This window comes from Sinocyclocheilus grahami, unplaced genomic scaffold, assembly GCF_001515645.1.
Source record: "Sinocyclocheilus grahami isolate Dianchi unplaced genomic scaffold, SAMN03320097.WGS_v1.1 scaffold141.1, whole genome shotgun sequence".
Classification (NCBI taxonomy): Eukaryota; Metazoa; Chordata; class Actinopteri; order Cypriniformes; family Cyprinidae; genus Sinocyclocheilus; species Sinocyclocheilus grahami.
In genome coordinates this window covers 1,562,914-1,570,973 of record NW_015505320.1, presented here as the reverse complement: position 1 = coordinate 1,570,973, position 8,060 = coordinate 1,562,914, and the positions used below count along the sequence as shown (strand labels likewise).

The following is an 8,060-nucleotide window of genomic DNA, read 5'->3' as shown; positions in this document are numbered from 1 at the left end:
CACTTTTAGGTCATGGTACACATTTTTGTTATTCAATTTTTACTGATTTTTATAAAGTAAACATAAGAATAACTTTTATGTTATTAGTAATATTTTAAGATGAACACTTACTGGACTAAAACAACTTGAAAAATCATGTTAAAATGCGAGTATATGTTTTTACAACAGATACATCAGACTTTTGTAGAACATTTATTTGTATCTCTCAATCATCTCTGCATTGCATTGTATTATATGTTTTGCCCCCAGCAATAAAAAGTAAAGAGCTTTGATAATAAAACGAATCATTTAATTATCAATTTAAATGTAATTTATACGGATCTCATACTCACAAACTCGTCAGTCTTGATCATTAGAAGGGGGCGATTGACTAATGTTCTAGAAGGCCCGTACCTACTTTGCTCATTCTAGAATATATAATTTTGTCCCCATAGATCTGAACACAATCAATTAAGGTAAGACTATATCTAACCAGAGGTCATTAACCAAGTTGACCAACTTAACTTGCTCTAATGATAACTTTATATAATCATGCCATAGTTTCCCATGTACACCTAGTTAGAATCATTTTACAATAATCAGAGGTTGAGGCTGAACCCTATTTAAATTGGTCAACAACAACACTGTTGCTCTAAAAGGAAAACCCATTATTAGCCTCTACACTCTAAGTATACAGTACATGACTAATGCAGTGTATTAGCTGGAGCTCTAAAATAACAGTCGGTGTGCCCCTCTGCTCCACCTAAACTGCATTTTAGTCCGTTACTAACATGAGCGTAGATTTGTGGTGTTATAAACTAAACGTAACATACTATAGTCATTCATCTCAAAGTCAGAATTACACTTACACACAATTACATAGTCATTTCAAATCAATACAAGACATCTAATTCTCAAAGATAAATCTAAGAGTAAAAGATGCATTCCTGACTTCCGAAAAATACATAGCATGGAGTGTATAGACTAGGCTTGCCGCGATAGACGGTGTTGACGGTGATACCGGTATTACGTCACTTGCCCACCGCAGCACCGACCCCCACCGTCGTTTTGATTTTTTGTAGTAGCCTAATAAAAATAATTTAGTTCAGTAAAAGAACAGACACTACAATTAAAAACTGAACGTGGCTGCTCAATGCAGCGTGCCAAACGACAGTCGCATCACCGATCAGATTTCATTTATCCAGTGAGGAGAGTGAGTCGAGCTGACTGACAAGAAGAGTGAGGTGAGACAGAAAAGACGATGTTGGATGATTTAGTTTCGAAACGAAATGCAAAAGTGCCTGTTTGGCAATATTTTGGATTTTGAAAAGCCTGTTGACTTTTGCCGTTTATCTAAGTTGAACTTAGATAGTATTATAGTATTAGTTTAACTGGTTCCACATTGTTTGCTGATTTTTACTTTATTTAAACTTTGTCATTTAATTATTTTATTTGACATCAAGGTGTATGCCGTGCTTCCAAGCTTTCTTACTCGTTTTGCTAATAAACGTTCTACGTTTCTTATTTATTTGGTTATATATATATTATACATGTTTACTTAGCCTATTTCCCGTTTTGTATACCTATTTAAACTATATGTAAGTTGTTTGTTATTTTATATTAGGCATAGCATGGTGTATTTTTATTTGTTTTGTTAATAAAAGTTCTATGTTTTATATATAGACTAAAATGAGTTTGACGTTGTATTTTGTTGTTGCATTCAAGCAATTGACGCTGAACTGCCGCTAATTCGAAAGTGAAAGTAAAATGTGCACGGCGCTTTTAAGCTATTTAAAAGCGAAGGAAAGTGAGGAAAATAGGGAAAATTCAAACGAACTAAAAACGAACAATTGCTTTACGCCAAATTGCCGCTATTTGAAAGTAAAAGTAAAATGCGCACACCGCTTTTACAAGCTATTTAAAAGCGATGGAAAGCGAGAAAAAGAGGGAATGCCCCCGCCCCCACGGTGATACCGGTATTACCGGTGTTGTCACACGTCGATTAACCAGTGGGAAAATTTCCTCACCGTCACAACCCTAGTATAGACACACTCCACACTATGGGCTCATCTGGATACAGAATCGTGTAGATCTTCTTGCAACATTAAATACTCAGATCAAGACAAACATCTTCCAAACGGAGACAGGAACAAACAATTGGAATTTGCATTGATCAAGGCCTAGACGTGAACAGTTTACACCTTTTGGGGATAGATGGTGATTTTCATGAAATACACTGGGACAGGACACACCCTCTACAATAAGCAAAATATCTCTGAACTAGGATCTTTATTATCTTTTAAGATTGTAAAAGTTGCACTGAGACATTTACATACAGACAATCATGACTGTAAATATCACTTGCATTCATGTAGTACATTATATTTTGCTATTGACCATACTGAGTGAACTGAGCGAAGGGAAGAAAATGGAAGAAAAAGAACAAATGCTTTCCTCCATCTACAGATGCCTGTACTTTAATACACTGTGATTGTATTGTCTGTATCTCAGAAGATCAAAGTGTCTGAGGTTGTTCTAGTCTTACAGTTCTATAACAAAATGATAGAGAAACTGTGTACACTGGGCACTTCTATGGGTGCTGTTGTTTATGGATTTCGCATGTGTACAGAAGTGAGGCGAACGGCGTTACAGACAGATGAGTAGGCGCAGAGAGGAAGGAAGAAGGATTTGTGTGATGTCTGAGGATTACAGAAGACAGGACACACCCTCTACAATAAGCAAAATATCTCTGAACTAGGATATTTATTATCTTTTAGTTTACTTCTTGTAAGATTGTAAAAGTTGCACTGAGACATTTACATACAGACAATCATGACTGTAAATATCACTTGCATTCATGTAGTACATTATATTTTGCTATTGACCATACTGAGTGAACTGAGCGAAGGGAAGAAAATGGAAGAAAAAGAACAAATGCTTTCCTACATCTACAGATGCCTGTACTTTAATACACTGTGATTGTATTGTCTGTATCTCAGAAGATCAAAGTGTCTGAGGTTGTTCTAGTCTTACAGTTCTATAACAAAATGATAGAGAAACTGTGTACACTGGGCACTTCTATGGGTGCTGTTGTTTATGGATTTCGCATGTGTACAGAAGTGAGGCGAACGGCGTTACAGACAGATGAGTAGGCGCAGAGAGGAAGGAAGAAGGATTTGTGTGATGTCTGAGGATTACAGAAACATGAAAAGAAGGATTGTACTATATTTTGAGAGCGAGTGTGTATGTGTGTGTGAAATAGCATGGTAAGGTCTGGAGAAACCTCATAATCTCATTCATAATTTAAATTCTTCATTAGCATACTTCATTTAGGCCTTTGTCACACCCCACACACCAATCACTCCCTTCCTTATGATCTAAACCAGTGGATTTCAACAAAGCAGGCCAAGGCCCACTAGGGGCTATAGGATGACTTAAGATGATTTAAATCAATATGTTATTATAAAAAAAATAATTTATATTAATGATATATTATACAGGGGTCATTTGAATGCTCAGTAAACAGTGGGGGCCTTTGAGTCAAAAAGTTTGAGAACTACTGATCTAAACATCAACCAGTTTCCATCTTACTGCCCTTTTTTCCCTCTCCAACATTCTTCCACTCATCACGAGATGTTCTTTGTCTGATCTACTATGTATATTCTCAAATCCTCTCTTCAATTCAACTCAAAAATCTCTGTTTCCTCTGATTCAGTGCGGCCCCCACAACCTAGGCCCCCTGGTTTCTTCACCCTCCTTCGCTCATCTATTCTGTTTCTGCCCTGTCGCTATCGATTCTTCAAGGCCTCCCTTCAATGTATTACTAATGGCACCCCACCAAGAAGAAGAAACAGAGAGATGGAGATCCCAGATTTCTCCTTAATAAAGACTTCGTATAGGCTTTGAAAGCGGGTATTCGTATAGGCTTTGATGGAGGCTTGGGTTGGATGTTTGGGGCGTTTTGTGTAAAGGAAGTTCTCGATGCTTTGTCAGAGTTAACAGAGACACAACCATTGATCACGAGATGACATTTTAGAGAGTGCACCCCACCTCAAAACTCAATAACGGGTCAGGAAAACTTAGTTATATAAATACGCCCCTCAAGAAAGAGAGATGACGCGAGAGAGACAGATAGAGGAAGGAAAAGTCAGTTTGGCAACCAGAAAGCGTCGTCTACTCATCAAAGGCTTTACTATCAAAGGAAGCAGAGACAAAAGATCAGCACGTAAACAGCCACATTAATTATTAAAGCCCGCTGGGGTGTTTGGACTTGACCGAGTTTGCATGGATGGATGGAAGAGGGGGGACCCCCAATTAAGGAACGGATCAGAATACATCAAATACCTAACACATTGCATGGGTGGGGACCGTAGCTGATCGCATGGTAATGAATTCAGCAGTTAAGCTACGACGCACATTACTCACCCTGCTGTTGAGCGCAACCAGAATATGGCATCCAGCATATAACGATATCAACATTAGTATTCATTATTGGATCCGAGCCTTGTTGACCAAGCCTTTTTGTGAGGAAAACTGCGGAGGACGGGCCCAAGCAAGGTCGGCTTTGTCTGCAACTACTCGTCCTCCGAGTAGGGGGTCAGAGGTCAGGCGGTTTGACTGAGACAGCCACCCACCGCATCCACTCGTTAAGGTGCCAAAAAAACACTTTCATCCCGCGATCGCAGACGTGGAAGGTAGACGGGACGACTTCTGCCCATGGCTTTCATAGACCATTCGAGCCTGAGGAGATCAGACTGGTTCAACACTTGCCCTAAAAATCATCCACTACCTCTCAGTACCGACTTCAAAGAATGAGAGATATGAGGATGTGTGTGTGTGTGTGTGAGGGAGGGGAGGTTTGTGTGTGCAGAAGAGAGAGGGTTTATATTAATCATACGATGTCAGGGATCTGGCTTGACACTTCAAACACGACCCATAATTCAAAGGGTGTTGGGCACACGTCAGCGCTGTGCCCAGGAGACTCGAAAAGAGCAGCAGATTGCTCCAAACATGCCACTGTACATCTCTTCTCAGACACATCACACCGACTTGCTTGCACGCAGGTATCATTGCCTAAGAAGGACCCATTTCGGCTGTCAGCCTTTGTAGGTGAGAGGAAGAGCGTGGATCTACTCCCGTGGCAGGTCCGCATCTTAACTGTACTGAACTTAAGAAGCGAAGAGATGAGAGGAATAAAGAGTGGGAAAGGAGGATAGAAGGAAGGACGGATCAGGGCTGAAATGCCGTGTGCTCCAGATTCACAGATGATTAAAAGTCTTGGAATCAAAGCAGCTCTGTAACTAAAGCCCAGAGTGAGAGAACAAGAGAGGAAATAAAAGAGAGATAGAAAGACAAAGACAGAGAGGAGGGGCTTAAAGCTTAAGACTGGAGGAAGTATGTTACTTATGTAGTTTTCTGCATTGCCAGCCTGTTCTTAATGAGTATTTTTGTATTATTTTTAGTTAAAGGGATAGTTCACCCATTCATTTATTATTTACTCACCCTGGTGTTGTTATAATGCCTATAATTAAAAAAAGACCTGTTTGCACTTGTGCTTATAATGGCAGTGAATAGTGACCAACATCAAGCTTTAAAAAAAAGACACAAGAGTATCACTGAATGGTCCCATGCACCACGCTGTATATTCCAACAGTCGGAGTGAACTGCTGTGCTAATAGAGTTTCATGAACACATGGTTGTGCACGTGCACACAAGACCAAAAGCCAAGTTTAGGATTTTTGTTAAATAATGCATTACATTTCAGTTTGTTTTTCATCAAACACTCGTATACCCCTAAAACACTTTTTCAAATTTAAGAAGGGATTGGAACAACGCCAGGGTGAGTAAATAATCACTGACTTTTCATTTAATTTTCAAGACTTCATATAAGTGTAATTTGACATACTGCACTAACAATACAAGTAGTATAAATAAGTTAAACAAAGTATAATTTTTTTTTTTTTAAAAAGTACATTTATCTTATATTAAGAATTTTTTAATATTTTTTTTCCAAAAAAATACCTAAACATCCTTAAAGAAAATTTACTCGAGAGGCAAAGGTGTGTAAGACTTACAACTTGAAATGATTCATTTAAATAAATAATTATTCATAACAAATATTATGGCGGCACCGACATACTGCGCCGTTGCACTACGGGCGTCCTGAGTTCAAATTTTGACTCGAGGACCTTTCCCGATCCCGCCCCCCTCTCTCTCGTTGCTTCCTGTCAGCTCTGATCTGTCCTATCAATAAAAAAAGGCAAAAACACCAAAAATAAATCTAAAAATATATATATAGTAATTACAAATATTATTATTACTAAAAAAAAATCTCAAAAATCTAATTTCATTGTATTACAATTGTGTGTGTGTGTAAAGTCTAAATTCATTTTTCATCATCAGATTTCATCATTTCCTCCATGTTTCTTGTAAAAGGAGGCTCTAATATTTAATAAACTGATACTGGTCAGGATTCATCCTCATATAAAATAAAACCAACCGCTTTTAAGCCACTACATCAACATGTCTCCGCATGGGGTGGGGGAACAGATTTTGGCAGCTGAATTGCTTGCCATTGGATTTTGTTCCTCCCATGTTTCTTATACAAGCAGGTTCTAATATTTATCAAACTGATGCTGGTTAAGATTCATCCGCATACTTTCAAGCCACTACAAAAACATCTCATAGCATGGGGTGGTGGAACAAATTCCAGTAGCTAGATTTATTTATTAATTTATTTTGTTATTATTTATTCATTTATTTGCTTCAGTATAAAAATAAATATGAATTAAAGACAAAATTGACACAGAAGTTTTGCTTGCTACAGTATAAGAATCTATATAAACCTGAATTTCAAGGCAACATTCAGAATTCAAATTAAAATGTTACTGTGAAACGGTAATGGCCTTTGCCCTCTCTTCAGAGTGCTCAATTCAAGTGCTGTCTTTCATAGTATGGCACAATGATGCACACTTTTGAATGGAATCCACTCAATATCACACAATTGTGCATCTCAAGAATATTTATTTGTTTAAAAGACAACTTTAGGTATTTTGAAAAATACTCTCAGCTTTAGGTCATACTCTGCAGATAAACAAACCAAAAGGGATACTTTTCACACCATATCTACTCTTTATACTGTATATCTCACTCCATCTCTCTTCCTCTCCGGATGTGGATCGGCTTGTCTCTTGCATCACATCCGTCCAGACTGCAGTGCAATCCCCCATAGTCACTGCCTCTCAACATCTCCACAGGTTATCCTTGCACCGCATACTTCTCCTTAAGCGCCTCGTATCACATTAGGCTACTCGTCTTTACCTTGCCACTACTATCATAATGCAGCAGTTGTGCAACTCTAAGATACTTCTTAGACCAGAGAAAGCACATTACCCTGAGCAGTACACCCATAATTCTTGTTAGTTGTTATATTTAAAGATCTAATGTGAACTTATCAGCACATTAAACGACTATTCTGGGTTAAATACAAGCAAAGCTACTAGCTGTAAACAATATATTGACAGTTATGCAGTTATAATGGAGGTCCATGGGACAACAAACAACAGCTGCACCATAGACTTGCACTGTACAGTATGTGCATTTCTGTAAATATAATTTTAATGAAGTTTAACTGGTATTTAATCCAGAGTGCTGATTTAATAAAAAAGTTTTTAAAGAACATAAATCGTAAAGACAGTTAAGGCCATAAAGCTGTGAAGTCATAATACTACAAGATTAACGTAGTAATATTTTGAAGATAATAAAGTAGCAATATGACATTAAAGCCATAAGGAAAAAATATAAAAGGGGCATTCTTGTAAAATGTTTTATTGTGACTTTCTTCATTAAAGGCATAATTATTATTGAAACATTACAACTTTATTCTCAAAATCATAGTTTTTTATTATTATTTTTATTATTTTAATGTGGCACTAAAACGTTGTAATATTTAGGCTAGGTGCTGTGACTTCACTATTTCACAGTTTATAGTTTTACCATTTTAAAGGCCATTTTAAAAACGTTTTGCAATTGGTTCTGCAGAGTGACAAATTCACTTTGCCAAGTAAATTCATTAGAGTAAG

General features: G+C 37.5%; 1 protein-coding gene across 1 annotated transcript in view; it reads right to left on the bottom strand.

The window, feature by feature from the left end:
- The window catches only part of LOC107591437 (leucine-rich repeat-containing protein 16B), a gene marked incomplete at its 3' end in the record, with an annotated part of 17,468 nt that overhangs the window by 737 nt on the left and 8,671 nt on the right, over positions 1-8,060 (bottom strand). The window lies entirely within an intron of this gene.